Genomic DNA, 17549 nt, shown 5'->3' with positions numbered 1-17549 from the left:
TTAAGATGTTCGTAAATGGAAATTATGACTGTGATTTATGAATGAATGGATTATTTATTCTGAAGGTATTAAAGAAAATAGTAACTCTGTCTGCTTAGATCTAAAAGCAAACAAATCCAAACAATATTATAGTATTGTTGCATAAGGTTTTCCATATTGGCTTACCAGTAGTTATTTGTTGGAGGCTAGTCATATTTGGCCAAGGCCAAAGTCCAATATTGCTAGCCGTGGACCAATAACTCAGCCAATTAGGAAGACCTTACGCAATTATACATTTACTGACTAACTAGTCCAACACATCCAATATGCCTAAACCAATATGGATTTTAATCAATCCAATATGATATATTGGACGACTAAATCCTGTATTGGACAGCTATATCCCGTATTGGCGCTTTTTGTATTTTGTATTGTATTGGCAGTTTTGATCACATCTTTTATTAAAATTTTCAAAATCAGACCAAAAATCAAAATGTTGATGTTTTCTGGTGTGGCACGACTGACCCCTTATAACTCAAACACCGTAGGAGATATCTGAAATCTGACTGACAAATGCAGTCAGGAATTTTCAAGGAATCCAATATAAAAATTTTCGAAACCCGACCAAAAAACAAACTTAGAATTTCTGGTATTTTCATATGGAATCCAATAGAAAAAATTCTCAATAACGGTCCAAAAATAAACAAGTTATTGTCATGACATCAGGAAAATGAATTGTTTCTTCCCCCCTTATTGGCCACTAATTTCTGAAAGTTCAGGTTTTTACCCACAAATCAATCCATGTCTGACCATTGTGGTATAGCATATTGTGAAAAAATATCATTGACATTCCTATGCATTTGAGTTTTATAGTTGAATTCTATGAAATGCTTATTTTAGGCCCCTTTGTGGCACCTAATTCTAAAACTGTTAGGGCTGTAACCCCTAAAATCAATAACAATATACCCTTTTTTGGTTAGAAACATTCTTATAAAATCAAATATAGATTAACCAACTTACACTCAAGTTATCACACAAAATCCATGAATCTATGGATGACAACAATAATGACATACCAATACCTGACCACAAATTTTTTTCTGGCTTTGGCTTAGAAAAAAAAACATCTGTGTTTCCGTTAACATGCTCTAAAAAACTGGAGTCTATAGGTTGGCAATTTTTTTTATTTTCAAAAGTACTGGGCTGATTTGTGTCAGAGACACATTCAAACTTTAATATTGCTTGTAAAGTGAAAAAAAAAAAAAAGACAAAAAAACTTTAGGTCAGTAGGGTAAGGGGAAACACAAGGTTTTATAGGGCTTACATGCAAAAAAAGGAGAATTATAGTGAATTGCAAAAATTACACTATGTATTGTAGTTAAAAATCTGAGCAAATCCCCCCTCATTTAACCCCAATGTAAACTTTACTTAAGTTTTCTACATCCATACTAACAATGGTCACTCACTTTCCTGTTGACGGATTCTCAACATTTCCTGAAGTTTTAAGTGTCTCTTGTACATGTATGCACATAATCAACGTGGGAAATGAAAGCCAGCTGAATATCTAATAAATATGCTCTTCATCTAAGCAGTGTTTCACAATAGCTTAAAATGGTCTACATTGTGAACAGGAAATAAAATATCAACAGATTGATAATGACATTAACCAATTTCAAGAATTATGTTCCTGCACTTGAAAAAATTTGATTTCACTGTTCAAAGGTTATGCAAGATAATCATGAAGATCAGTACTGTAAATATTTATAGACGACATACTTTTGGAACAACTATTTGATATTATGAGCAACCATTCCATTTTCATGGGGAAACCTGGGACTAAAGTTCTGGATTTTCTAATAGTCACTTCTGTATTGTAAAATCACCATTTCTCATCCTTTTCCTAAAACAATGAATATTGGTCCTACATTATATTCAAAATTTGAACTAATGATGAAACTATAAGATGGTACAGAAGAAAAATATTGCAATTTTCATGCTTAATGCTATATATTGTAGCTCCAAAATTTGCTCTTCATTATTTTGCAAATCCACTGTACTAAAAATATGGTGGTGATCAAAGCTATTATAGTCATTATAGTACATATATGTTCAACAGTCTCATTCTCAGTACCCCCTTTTTTTCTGTTAAGTTGTACACTATTTAAACCAAGAAACCTATCATAGTTAAAAAACCTATTTGCCTCAGAACTTATAGCTTCTGAATCATAAACTTGCCATTTACACCATAACCATTCTCTGTAGTCCCTATCACCACTGGCAATAGATCAATCACCGCTTTCCATAGAATCCCTAATGCATTATTTTTTTCCTTAAAAAGTATGTCTCCTCTTCATTCCAAAGTTAAAAGGGGTATAGCTCCCACAAAATTATGTGTATCAAAACTTCCTCATAATTTCACTACATATCAGATCCTCACTACCTACCAGACAAACTGACAAAACAAGACAATCATTACATCACTGACTTTAATTTGTACTTAATTCTATCAATGTTCTAAAAATTTAAACTTCAGTTTTTAATTAAATGAATTTTAATGCAAGTTAATACTTTTATTATCATCTCCTTTCTCCATTTTAATGTCCCTACACCCCAGACCAACCCACCCTCAACACACACACACACACACTCACATACAATTGGCATTTTCCGCAATCATTTTCCATAGAATGGGAAGTTTTAACTCTAAAAAAAATACTGTGATACTCATGTACTAAATACATGATAAAAATATGTAAAAATAAATTAAAACCTATTGCAAGTATGTACAATAAAGCCACTGGCAGTGTGCTGTATTATACTACATGTTTCTTCATTAACAATTCATAACATTATATTTGCATAAAATTGTCGTTTTAGGCTCAGTGATAACTTCACCTGAAGTAAGTCATGCATTTTTTGTCCTTTTTTAGGTTGACAATTACACATCATAAAATTGATTGTCCAAATGTATTCCAAAAATATTTCTACAAGTTCATGCAGAGTTGAAATAGATGTTCAACATGATTGTGTGTTAGAAGTTTGAATTTTTTATGAGATCACTTCAATATGTGTATATATGTACATCATATGCACTGTCACCTTCAGGAAAAATTGAGGATTGAAGTTGTTTGAGAAGGCACTGAGGCAAGGAGAGGAAGAAGTTGGAGGAAGTAAATGTTAGGGTCAAGGAATGCTAAATCTCTTGTGTGTATGAGTGTATCATATGTCATCATGTCACCTTCCAGAAGAAAATTGAGGATTAGATAGAGTTGTTTAAGAGGGGGATGAGGCAGGAAGAGGCAGAAGTTGGAGGAGGTATAAGTTAGGGTCAAGGAGTGCTAAATCTTATGTGCAGTATATCATCTTGTCACCTTCATGGAGTAATAAAGTGATAGGTATGTCTGAAGGTGGAATGATGTCAAGAGAGGAGGATATTGTAGAAGGCCAAGGAGTGCTAAATCTCATATCTGTATGTGTACAACATATGAATTTTCAAAAGTTCAAGCTGTAGAACCACGTAGCATTGGTTGAAGGTCATTATACAACATTAGTATGAAGTTTGCATATAGCCAAAGGGTCTACAAGATTTCTTCTTCCTTTCAAGGGACACTTTTCATGGTTCAGTGAGTTATGGCATGTCTCAATCTATAAATGCAGATGACCACTGAACCTTTCCTACTTGAATTAAAATATGTATGTTGCATATCTCTAGTAAATTAGGGACTGTACAGACAGGAGAGTGTTACAAGGTATAAAATGTAATACACAAGTAACCAGGAGAGCCTAGACTAAAATCATAGTAAAGAGCAAATCTGACCCAAATTCCAGACATTTTCAGGAAAAAATCAAGGACAATACCATGTATAGATAAGTAAGACTGATAATTTTTGATGAAATCTTAAAAGCAGGTCCGAAAACTGTGATTAAATATTTTTCCAATAAAGTAAAATTGAACCTATGTCCAAATCAATACCTAAAATTTGATCGATTTCCAATTCACAGCCTGTAGTTTCAGACTTAGGCGTTGAAGTCAGAGCCTGTCCTAGCATCAGAAGCTACATTTTGTTATGCAGGACTATTAACTTCATTTACCAAGAAACTGGACCTACTATGTTTTACAATTCTTATTGAGGACTTTCTCCTTGTGGACCTTCCATTAAGGATGCTAAAAAGTCCAGGATACTTCATGCTTAACAGTAAATTTTAACCCCTGTGACAGTCTGCAAGGAATGCATGATCCAAAAAATTTGGATGATAATTCCCAGATGGCAAAAGTCAGCTGTAAATAATACCTGTAAATCATTAGAAAGCAGGACCATGAACATGAATCATCAACAAATAATTTGACCTTTAACCCTTTGATTGGAAATGGAACATCAGGAAGCTTTGATGAAACCAGCAGTATAAGGTGATTTATATGCGAAGGGTACTCAGGCTCTGATTTAAATCAGGGCAGCCAAGCTCCATCCTCCCTAAAAAAAAATGGATAAACCATTTGGTTGCATGAAATATTGATGTTCCACAAATTCTACCTCTAAAAGTCGTTTTGCCTCACTTCACTCTGCATTTTGTTCTACAACCACACCCCCAACTTGAAATCCTGGATCCTCCCCAGAATACTTGCAGCTTTAACAATACTCACTCTGGCCAAAAATTAATTTGCCCTTTGAAAGCCCCTAAAATCCAAGTTGCAATCAAAACAAGAAAAAAATCTAGAATTAACTCATGGGTCACTGAGCCACAGATATATACTTAGATAGGGTTAACCTTTATCTTGACAAAGGATATATTATATCAAAACAGATTCTGTTTAAAAGTCTTCAAATGGCATAGGCCTACGTCATAAGCTAATGCATGTGTACACATCATATTTGAAGGAGAAATTTGAAGTTTTGTCAACAATTATCAGCTAAAGTTACTTAATGTACTACAAAGGTGTTTCCTTAACAGTCACATTATTACAGGGTTAAAAATGTACAATTTTCACCATCAAATATATAACTTTACAAAAGGGGGGATACAAAGAGGGGGATTAAACAAGAAGAATTACATTTCAAACAATTACTAAAAATAACATTTTTGTTCATATGGTTAATTTGCATAACTATCTAAAATAAACTGTTTACTATTTGAAATCCTTATCCAAGATTTTTTTTCTTATACGTTATATGTTAAAGCAAATTATCTGTTCCTTATGAAATATTATGAAATTCAACAGAATTCCTAGTGGTTAATGAAGAAAATGCTGTGTAACAAACTCCCAGTAAACCAACAAAAGCTGACTCAAATCCCAAAGAGCAAAAAAAAAGTCAATATTTTGTATTGAAAAATGCAAGTTAATCAACTTACACAAAAAATAATATGACCATTAATTAATTAAATGATCGACAACTGCAAAACACTATGCTACTGAGTAATTATTGCTTGGTTTCCTCATAAAGCCGATCCCTGTGCTTTCTTTTTTGTTTCCCAATTACCTCATTTAATGTTTCAATTACGTTGCATTACCTAACGTTTAATGTGCTTTGTGTTTAGCTTTTATCTCTATCGCTGTTCAGTAATTTAGTGTTTAATGATCAATTTTGTCTTTTGAACAATGCAAATAGGCGGTGGGTAAACATTCGTTTTTTCATGGAAAATTGAGCGAGGATATGAAATCAAATCTACAGAGATGAAATAAAATCTGGATAATGGCATGTATTTCTTCTATAAAGATATATGCCAACTTTTTATTCAACAATAAAGGTATAATTTTGCACTTGCATGGCATCGATTGTAAGTACAAGTTGGAGCTTTTGAAAAGTTATTTGTACACTATGCAGTGATGGATCGCGAAAATCTCAAAAAGGGGGGTTGCTCCAGTGATTTCAGGTTTCTCTATAAAATCAACCAAACTTTTCAAGCCTTGGGAGGGATTCCAGAACCCCCCTCCAGGATCCCTTCTTTGGATCCACCTATGCTATGAATGAAATGTAAGTTGTCTCAAATTTGGAAAAATAAATTTGTTTAAATGTGTTATGATAAAATTACCAAACATGGAAAGATATTATTTGTTAGAATTTTATATTCATATTCAAACTAGTTATATTTGAGGTGAACTATTTATACACCACAAACAATTATTTTTTTTCCATGTAAAATTGAAAACTTTACATTCCATCCATCTGTAAAAAAAAATCAACATATCTCTCTTCCTTAAAAACAAACTTAAACACCATCAAAGTCATGTAAATGAAATGGAAATGGAAATTTAATTATTCCCTCTCTAAGATAACAATACAATGATGTATGGGCTAAAACATTTATGCTAAGTATTGCAATTCAAGTCATTAGTCATACTTTAAAAGAAAGTCCACACCTAGATGCACCCACATTAAAGGTAAAATGATGATAGACATTGCATTTCCAATTCATTCAAATGGTATACATAATTCATTGGCTTACCTAGTGAAATTAACAAGTTCTATCCCCAGTTGAATCATGAAATTTACGCTTTAACGCATCCAATATCAAATTTTAATACCATGTTGCAGTAGTTAACATATCATGTATATTTTCAATGCCAATCTCGCCACGACATTTTCTAAAGTAGTAAGAATATACAATGCAATATCGATATTTTTTTTCTCCCAACATGCCATGCAGGAGCAGTTTACGATTATCCTTGCAGTGTAGAAAATAGAAATGAACGATCAATACTGAAGAAAAACAGTGGCATGCTTGGTCAATTTGTTAGCCATTTCACTCCACTTTTTAATCAATCTCAGAGCATTGCTCTCGCCAATTTATAAAATACATTCCTGCACAGGTGTTTTGTATACACTGGAGGTACATTATCAAATTCTTCATTGAAAGCCAAAATTACATAGTGTATCTAATCAGCTACACAGGGGATTTTTTTTTTGCAATAAATAATGCATATTAGCTGGTTTAATTCAAGCTGTGCCAAAAAAACTGAAAAGTAACACATGTCAAAGTATCAATATTAACCCATACTCTAAAAACTATCCAAAACTAATAGTAATTGTACATGAATAAGCTAAAAGAATAGTACACCTTCCTGTAACTAGACGTGAAGATTTGACTTTTTTATAATGCAAGTGGCGGATCCAGGGAGGGTGTAGGGGGTTGGCACCCACCCTTTTTCCTCGAAAATTAGTCATTTTCATGTTAATTTGACAAAAAATGGCAAATAATGTCCTAGCACCCTCTCCTTTTTTCTGAGGAACCCTGGCTGGCATCCCTCCTTTTTAAAGTGTCTGGATCCGCTCTATCTCCATTCTGTAGGTTTCTTTGTATTATCATTATTTCACCCAGAAAATCCTCCCAACTCCCTTTACCCCTTTTTTAATAGCCATAAATGACAGACATGTGATCTTTTTTAAAATCATATAGCATATACACTAGATTTGGTGAGACTTTATTTAAATAGTATATGAAATATTTTTGTTTTTTGTTTTTTAAAGATCAACAGAATAGTATTTTAATATTTGAAATGCAAATACTTGGTCCAAAAGGAATTTAACCTTTGACCTCAGAAGCACAGAGAGCCCATATTTCAGTCTGTTTGGAAGTTCACATGTCATACCAAGTTCAGATCTGTCCTGTTTTGTACAATGTATCTTTTACAAAAACAGAATGTTTATTTGCTAATATCTCAAATCTTAAAATAAATACTAGTTGTTTTAAAACTGTAAAATAAAAAATATCAATACATTCACCATCAGCACCTAACAGGTTGCTCCTGCCTGATACTATGGTTATCACCAAAATGTTTCATTTCACCTTCCTCCCTTTTCTTGTCACAATTCTAACCCTCCACAAACTACCTCAATTAAAATAGTTCAAGTGGAAGAATTATACTAATGAAAGAACAAGTCAATTTCCCCTTGAAATTACAGGTTCATAAAAACATGAAAAAAATTGTACTAGATCATAAAATGTACATGTCCTAATGTAGCTTTCTCGGTCACTAACCAATGATCAATGTATCATGATGAATGAGGGAATATAAGATCTCTTATCTCAACTTTCAACCTTATCTGTACCTAGTGTACAAAGATGTCACATTTCAATGTCCATGTCAATTTCATACATGTATGCCACAGGGGTTCCATAACTTATGTAGAACCTGTATAAATTAAAATAGAATATAAGTACATACTTATCTTTTCTATACAAAAAATGTAAAATTAGGTGTGATAGTAGTTTTAATGGTTTTTAAATAATATGACATAAATTAACAGCATTTACAAACTTAAAAATGTGCAACCCATGTAAAAGTAAAAATTCCTTGATATTGTATTTTATTGTCATTCTTTTTGTCTGTTGCACTTGTTACACATAACATTTGAAATATAATGATAATCATACATTTTCAATGTTTGAAACATTAAATTGTTTGCCACTCTAATAAACTAATTAAGCCTACCTCTTTCCACACAGAATTATGTGAGTTTGGAACAGTACATAAACTATCAAAATTGGAAGTCATTCTTTACTAATTAAATTTTAACTGGTTAAAAAAAATAAATTACGGAAAATGCAAAAATGCAGTTTGAAACAAGCTGATCAAGTCAACATATGGAAGAATTAGAGTACAAACCCACCAAGAAATGTCACTTTTCTTACTAATGTGTCAATACGCTTGATCTCAAGGGCCCTTATGACTTATATTTAAGCAGGATGTGCATCATATGTGAATAAAATTTTCATTTACGACCCCATTGTAACATAACAGGAAATATTTAACAAGCCATAGTCCTAGAGACCCAATTGTTCCAATTTCATGTACAAAATAATATGTAAGTTGTAATGGGATTATGATTAAAGAGTTAAATATATCTTTTAACTTCCTAAAAATAAAAAGTAAACAAAACTATCCAGTGACAAAAGGAATGCCGAGATTACACAATTTACAATGAAATTTAATCCTGTGATTGGAAGCACATTATGCAATTTTTAACCTAAAATTCAACCTTTTCATGATAATAATTTAAAAAACAGGTGCCCATAATAAACAAATAAATGGATACAAAATCCATTCATGATTCAAAGTTAAAACATGAACAAACCATACTTAAAACAGAACAAATCATTATAAACAAACTTACATCAATACTTGAAATCATTAAAAATTTCCTTTCTTTACAATATACCATGTTAACATGTTCAGAAATTATCTTGTAATGATCAATTTCCTTTGAAATATACATTTACTTACATATACACATACACAAAGCTTGTAAAATGTTTTAATCTGTGTATGTCACCAACTGCATATGTTCCCTCTCCCATAAACCAAACCTGCCAACCAAGAAATTTATTGATTATACTGGTCATGCATATTAAATTCTATGTACACTATTGCAGATAAAACCATGTGTCCACTGATCTATGTATGAAATGGACAATCTCTTACCTGGTTGTCAATTTCACATGCTGGTAGTTGTCAATTTCCTTTGCCAATATCACATACAATCTACTCAATTAAAGGGGCACCTGTTTTTGTCAAAGTTACACTGTAAATTGTGCATTGCAATTATGTGCTAAAAACTAACTGTGACCCCTGAGTTTACATATCATTTGATAGATGTACAAGGTTGAATGATTTGGGGTCATTAAAGGCTGTGTAAACTCAACCAAAAGCATTACAACTAAGACATTTCTTTTTCATTTTTTTTTTTTTTTATTTTTATCTGTTGAAAATTATACTAACAATTATAATTCAGTGAAACCTGGGTTTTTATGGGTCAGTAAAAATCTTTAAAACCTTTAAAATTTATTCTTAAAATTTCTTCAGGTTGGATGAAGACATAAGAGATGTCAAATTTTTAACAAATAAAATGTTTTGCTTACTTGTTTTTATAAAAATCAATATGCACAGGCTTTCAAGTAGGTATAAGATGTTGAACCATTGACCTCTGAACTTATACAAAGATCATAAACTGTTTTTAATGCTTTTCTTATCATGGGTGAAATCTTAAAATATATCGCTTGTGAATTATGACAGCTTATGCATGGAAGAGCAGCATTTAGATTTGCATGAAGTGGAAATGTTATTTGTGTATTAGTGGAGTCAAACTAATCCTGATGTGTAGAGAGGGACAGAGTTACATATGCATGTAAAACATTATACAATATCATGCATGTGACATTACGTAAGCTGTAAGAATGGGAGAGCAGAGAGCCCTATTATTATTTTTTTTTTGGGGGGGGGGTGAAGGGGAGCACAATACACAGAGAACACTATAACTTCAATATTATAGGGATTTATTTTTTTAATCATCTAAGCTATTTCAAAGGTGAACCCTACTTGACAGAATCTAAAACATGAAAATTTTAATATTATGGGAAACAGTGGTTAATGAATTACACTACATGAAATAAAATCTGCATATCTGCATCAAGTGCTGTCTTAGATAAAAAAAAAAAACAGAGCTACAATTGTCTGACAAAGCAAAAGAGAAAGGGAAGGGGACCTGTGCCTGGTTTCATAAAAAATCTCAATTTGAAAATTTTTATGAAACCAAGACCATGTCAGTTCTATCAAATTGAAATAATGAGAAAATAAATAAATCTAAAATGTGTACAACATGTCAGTAATGGGATGTTCCTGGTCTCCTTTTTATTAATATTAAAAAGATATTTTCTACAAATCAATAATTCAAATCTTACCTTAATTTACTGTACTGTCTTGTAGACTGCTGATGCAATGTTTTTAATTATTGCAAATAATGCAAGAGAAATCAAGGGAACCAAGGTTATAGTGGCAATCAAAAGAACGCAATCCAGGGAAAAAGACCAGACACGGAAAACAGACACATGCAACAAATAACATACAGTAACTAAAATCATACATACAAAGTAACAAAAGCAAATGAGCAACTCGGACTCCACCAAAAACTGGGAGCATGGACCAGGTGCACCGGTAGGGTAAGCGTCCTGCAAGTTAGATGTTACAAAAGAACCTGTTTCCAAGTTTCACTACAGAGGATGTAGATGTTAAAAATATAAGACACAATTTATAATAATACACAAATGCAAAGGCAGGATTGCAGGTAATTGGAGGGGGATAGAATTTATCGTAACAATTTGGGGGAAAGGGATAGAATATGTAAACAATTCAAATTTCACGAAATAAACTGTTTTCCTAATTTTAGGGGGTGGCAACATCCAACACACTCTCCTTGAAGCTATGCCTGATTAATTTGTTTTTTTTATTCACAATTACCCCCCCCCCCCCCAAGATTTGATTTACCTGCATGAAATTACTTCAATTTACATTTTACCACATCATTATATGGAATTGTACTTTGAAATCAACAGAATGCTTCTGTAAGGAAATAAGAAATTTCTTGTCTTTCTTCAATTACAAACGTAAAAAAAAAATATTGATTCGAAGTTTCTTTTTCCAAATCTGACAATTTCCAATTAAACTTTACATTGAATAGATTTGTATACCAAGAAGAATGGCTGACAGAATCAATTTTCAAAGATCTGCCAAAACATCAACTGTCTCAGATATTTTCATATCCAAGATTATTTCTAAGAACAAGACACCAATCCTCTTTTCGCCAGTGCAAGACCATGTCAATGTTCATGATATATTTTATTTTTTTCATCGATAAGTCAGCAACCTTGAATTTTTAATGACCGCTGATTGCACTTGCAATCAATCTGAAAAACAAAGCACTGCTTTTCCTGTAATGCTACCCAATAACAAATGAGGGTTATGCAGAAATAAATGCAGGTCAATAAGTACAATTTTTCCCATCAACGATGCATATTTTAATCAAATTTTCATAATGATGTATTAATATGGCAAAAAAAAAAATCCTAAACAAGACACCATCTGTAGCTCTACAATCAATGATATATACAAATAAAATCTATCATGGAACAAAAATTCATAGTTAAAAAAATTTAATCCTTACCAGAACTGGAGTCTTTTAAATTCTGTCTTCGACCAACAAGAAAAGGAAACGTCTATTATTTACCACTGTATATATATCTATACATATCGAGGTCGTTTTCCCATGCATACACTGCACTGGATCTTTAGGAGAAAATCAATAGTCACCGATATGTTGCATCAGAAACATGTAAGTGTATTGGTTGTACCGTGTTATGGATTTTTATCAGGAGTTCGTTGCATTGATCCCAGAGGTTTATTGTACTTGCATTGCATTGAGATGTTAGGATATGCTTATAGATTTATTATAAGATGAAGGTCATTCAAAATGGGGTTTTAGATCTCACAGAAAATTTGAAATGAAGTCCTATATATTTCAGAGTTCATTACAGTAGGCTTTTAAAGAAAAATATAAACTGTTTAAGAACTATGACATTCTAAAAACTAAAACATTAAAACATGAGAAAATTTCCAAAAGCTTGAACATTAAGATAATAATGAATTTTTAATAATTCCAAAAGAAGCCAAGATCAAGAAGCCATAATATCTGCTAAGGCCTATACTATGATTCACGCTAGTGTATATAATACATGAAATGTTTTTTTATAATCTATTTTTTCGGACTAGTGAAATTGTGTACAAGTTTTATCTTAATGTAAAAAAAATGTCTTGTTAATTAAGGCTAGTTCTTCAAAATTATCAAAGAAATGAATGGCAATATATTGGAGGTGGATGGACCAGACATTTGGAAAGTGAGGAGGGGACAGGCAGCCAGAGCCCAACATTTTACCTAAGAAAAAACATGAAAAACAGTAGTTTTATTCATTTATGATAATAATAAATAATGACTTTGAATGATTATTCATTGAATCATTTTCCTTTCTGAGTACTTTTTACGTTTTAATATCAATTCTAAATTTTCAATTTCATAAAGGAGGGGAGAAGGGGGGTTGGATCAGAAGTATGGGGACTAAAGTGAAGTTTAAAAACTGCGATAGATTATCATTATATCAGGTGCAGATTCAAGGAAAAGCTTGTTATGCATAGACCCTTTAAAAAAGGGGAAAATAATTTTGTTAAGATAAAATCTTGCTTTTTTTTTACAAATTATACACCCCAAAAAGTCATGATTGCCTCACTCAGCCTTTAATTTTATTTAGACCACCAAAATTTCCAAAATGGCCTACCTCAGCAATCACATTTTGTATTTTGCTAAAAATTGAGCTTAAAATGTATTGTATGGCACGTAACAATTGTGCGAAGTTTTAAAACAATTCATTGATATGTTCTCAAGTAATCATCCTGGAACTGTTGGGGTCAGAAAGACAGACATACAGACAGATGGATGGATTTCAGGTTTCGGGGGTGGGAGCATTGACAGAATTAAATGATCATCAAAGCTAGGCAAAATAGAATTTGTGAAAAATCAACAGTATCTTCCATGAATTTCAGAGGATTTTAAGAAGTTTATTCTTGCACTTAAAAAATTGTTTTCTAGTTTTTTGCACTTGCAGTAACACATTTCACAATAGTTACCCAGAATACCAAAGGTGACAGTACTATATGTGAGAGAAGTCACATATTATAGATCAAAATGGCAGATTCCATGCAGAGGTGCCAAGTACAGGTCTAATCACTGCATCACAAGTGCAAGACCACCTTGACAAGTTAAAAAATAACAAATATACCTATACATGAAATGTTTCACAGTGCTCTCATTTTTGGTATTTTAGCAGCAAAATAAAAAGAAAACAAAAACACAGGAGGGGAAGTATTAGAAAAGCTGGCTCAATGTTGGCTTTAAATGTTGTCCCCAGGATCTTATTGACGAAAGTCCGAAGTTGTGTAAGGGAAAACAGCTGAATAAGGCCAAATAAAATTATTAAGTAGGGTATCATTCCCTCTCTGGTCCCTTAAAAAATTGAAAAAAAAACTTAAAAAATTGGTCCTGGAATTTCAAGATCAGGTTTTTTTCATGTCAGTTTCTAGTACTGAGAGACTACAACACACAAATCTTTCATTTCTTAGCAACTAAAACAATGTTCCTTCTTTGAAACTGATGTGGCTATGGATTCAGGACAAATCTATTCTTCCAATGGCTTAAATTAGGATAGAAAATATCCAGTAAGAAATAGAAAAAAAAAAATAAATAAAATCCTCCCACCCATCCAATATTTTTTGTAAAGGTAGAATGAGAATCTACCATTTACATTTACTTGGCCTAAGAAGTTTACTGAAAAACTGTGAAAAAAATATCAGCGACAAGTAACATATCTACCATACAATGAAACAGTTCATTATTTACGAACAAGTTAACCAGAATTGATTCACAAAATAATAAAGCATTCATTCATACTATGTTTGTTTGTTCTTTTGCTTCTCACCCAGGAAAAAATGACCTTAGCCAAAATATTTTGTTCACTTCATGTAGCAGGCTTAAAAGTAAAGAAAATTAACTGATTGAAAATATTAGCTAAAATTCAATTTAGAGACAGCATGGTATGCAATTATAAGTATGAAAACATTTTCCTGTTATTTTGTCCTTTATTATAATTGGCTGGGTTGATTCACAAACTTTGCAGAAATGTCCAAAGAGTACTTATTTACTCCATGAGTGATGGGAGCAGGTTGATTCACAAACTTTGCAGAAATGTAAAAAGAACACTTATTTACTCCATGAGTGATGGGAGCAGGTTAATTTACAAACTTCGCGGAAATGCCCAAGGAACACGTATTTACTACATGAGTGATGGGAGCAGGTTGATTCACAAACTTTGAAGAAATGTCCAAAGAACACTTATTTACTCCATGAGTGATGGGAGCAGGTTGATTCACAAACTTTGAAGAAATGTCCAAAGAACACTTATTTACTCCATGAGTGATGGGAGCAGGTTGATTCACAAACTTTGCAGAAATGTAAAAAGAACACTTATTTATTCCATGAGTGATGGGAGCAGGTTGATTCACAAACTTTGAAGAAATGTCCAAAGAACACTTATTTACTCCATGAGTGATGGGAGCAGGTTGATTCACAAACTTTGCAGAAATGTACAAAGAACACTTATTTACTCCATGAGTGATGGGAGCAGGTTGATTCACAAACTTTGCAGAAATTTCCAAAGAACACTTATTTACTCCATGAGTGATGGGAGCAGGTTGATTCACAAACTTTGCAGAAATTTCCAAAGAACACTTATTTACTCCATGAGTGATGGGAGCAGGTTGATTCACAAACTTTGAAGAAATGTCCAAAGAACACTTATTTACTCCATGAGTGATGGGAGCAGGTTAATTCACAAACTTTGCAGAAATGTCCAAAGAATACTTATTTACTCCATGAGGATGGGAGCAGGTTAATTCACAAACTTTGCAGAAATGTCCAAAGAACACTTATTTACTCCATGAGTGATGGGAGCAGGTTAATTCACAAACTTCGCCGAAATGTCCAAGGAACACGTATTTACTACATGAGTGATGGGAGCAGGTTAATTCACAAACTTTGCAGAAATTTCCAAAGAACACTTTTTCACTTCATGAGTGAAGGGAGCAGGTTAATTCACAAACTTTGGTCTGAAGAACACTTTTTCACTACATGAGTGATGGGAGCAGGATAATTCACAAACTTTTCAGAAATGTCTGAAGAACACTTTTTCACTTCATGAGTGAAGGGAGCAGATTTTTTGAGTACCATTAATAAATTCAATACTGTAAACCGTGAAATTTTTGTGGCAGTTTTATTATCACTATTTTTGTGCTGAGTTCCGTTACATGAAAATTAAATTGTCACAATTATTTTTTTCGAAGACAATTACAATGCAATTTTATGAATGATCGTGAAAACAGATTTATAGCAGAAACTATGAAAAAAAAGTGAAAATTTCACAGTATTATATGTATAATCTAAAAAATGTTTCTTGGGGACCACACTTATTAGGCTGATTTGAACTCTCCCCTAGGGTCCATGAACTGTAGAGGGTTAATTTCTACTATTTCCTCAGTACAAGGCAAAACAAGAAATATGTGAGGTACGTGTCAAAAGTGATATCCCTGCATTCCACTACAAACTTTATATAAAGAAGAGGTACAACAGTAGTCCCCCTCTCCTTCTGAGTGGGGTATATAAAGAAGAAGTACAACAGTAGTCCCCCTCTCCTTCTGAGTGGGGTATATAAAGAAGAGGTACAACAGTAGTCCCCCTCTCCTTCAGAGTGGGGTATATAAAGAAGAGGTACAACAGTAGTCCCCCTCTCCTTCAGAGTGGGGTATATACAGAAGAGGTACAACAGTAGTCCCCCTCTCCTTCAGAGTGGGGTATATAAAGAAGAGGTACAACAGTAGTCCCCTCTCCTTCAGAGTGGGGTATATAAAGAAGAGGTACAACAGTAGTCCCCCTCTCCTTCTGAGTGGGGTATAAAAAAAAGGTCAAACAGGTCTTTAGTGGAAAAATCTTTAAATAAAATATCATTGCAAAAGTAAATCTGAATGAGCTGTCAAATTGAACTTTGTGCTAAATATTAATGACGAAAGTATTGTGCATGAAGATTTATGTATTTATTGATATTTTATTGAAGTGTGAAGATGTTAATTGGGCATTCAATCAACACCTTAACACGTCTTTCTTACATTTCAAAATTCAAAGTTAATTCAGATGCATAAGCGCCTTGTTGACCATTATAAACCCCAATCCCCTACTCGCTACTGTAAAGATTTCAGTAAACAACTCATGGCCTTATATTAATTCAATCTTCAAAAGACATTTACATATCCGTTTGCAAATGGAATGCAATTTACTGGAAGATTTTGTAAACATACGCAAAAACTCATCCATTTGGAAATATGTAAATCCATTACGAGAAAGCATGCATAAAGGTTGAGTGTCGGCATAAATCGGTCAACTATTGGATATTGATTCTCTTAGCTGCAAAGAAATGATATGTTGAGGCAAGCCAAACGTATTCAATTGATGTTTTGATGAGAGTGAAAATTACTTATCAGATCTAAGTGTGCATGCAACCATGCACTTATTTAGACATCACCATAATTAGTTTTTCAACATTATGTACTTGAACTCTTAACCTCCCAAATGCCGATGTGGTAAAATAGATTTATAAATGAACATTTTAAATGGGTTAGATGCAAGAACATATTTATATGGACATAAAGTACATTTTAATGATGGATATGAAAATTGCAGATATAATGAACAAAAAGGGGGAATATTGTAGAGATAATAATAGTGAGGGGTACAATGAAAGGGTTTTGATTGTTCATGGGGGGGGGTCTGTCTGAAACCCATGCATAAGGTGTGATATTTAATCTTAAGAAACCTAGATCATTTTGCTACCATGGACTTGATTACTTTTGTTGTTGGAGCCTTTCAGCTTACTTTAAGGTGTGTTAACACCTGTTCAGACCTCTTAATGATCTCTAGAAGTATTTACCTTTTTTATTAAGATTATACGCTGGTGCATTTGTAGCATTTCACCATATCCTTTTTTTTCTATAATTCTATTAAAATAGACCCTTCAAAAATCTCCTGAACAGTCCAAAAATTGTAATGTGCCACAAATTGACACTTGACAATGTGGTGAGTTGTGTTCTCAACATTTCTGGTCTTGCACCCTTATTTTGAGTTAAGGGTGCTGAGGACGGTCAT

The 17549-nt window shown here is 32.9% G+C and overlaps 1 protein-coding gene across 7 annotated transcripts in view; it reads right to left on the bottom strand.

Annotated features, from left to right (window-relative positions):
• LOC148598642 (uncharacterized) overlaps positions 1-17549 on the bottom strand; it is a 114844-nt gene that overhangs the window by 44097 nt on the left and 53198 nt on the right. Inside the window, exons 1-3 of one of the 7 annotated variants that reach the window (XM_088560209.1) lie at positions 9401-10490; positions 9203-9285; positions 8028-8110 (exon numbers count right to left, since the gene is read on the bottom strand). The gene's annotated coding sequence lies outside the window, so the exon portion shown is untranslated. Of the gene's footprint in view, positions 1-8027; positions 8111-9092; positions 9169-9202; positions 9379-9400; positions 10491-11915; positions 12021-17549 lie in introns of those variants that run through there. The other 6 variants (XM_088560206.1, XM_088560207.1, XM_088560205.1 and 3 more) reach the window with 6 other exon arrangements.

The sequence above is a fragment of the Perna viridis genome, chromosome 14 (assembly GCF_037379345.1).
Source record: "Perna viridis isolate PV_CMFRI_1.1 ecotype Kerala chromosome 14, ASM3737934v1, whole genome shotgun sequence".
NCBI lineage: Eukaryota > Metazoa > Mollusca > Bivalvia > Mytilida > Mytilidae > Perna > Perna viridis.
The sequence above is the reverse complement of the archived record's forward strand: the minus strand, read 5'-3'. Positions and strand labels throughout refer to the sequence as shown.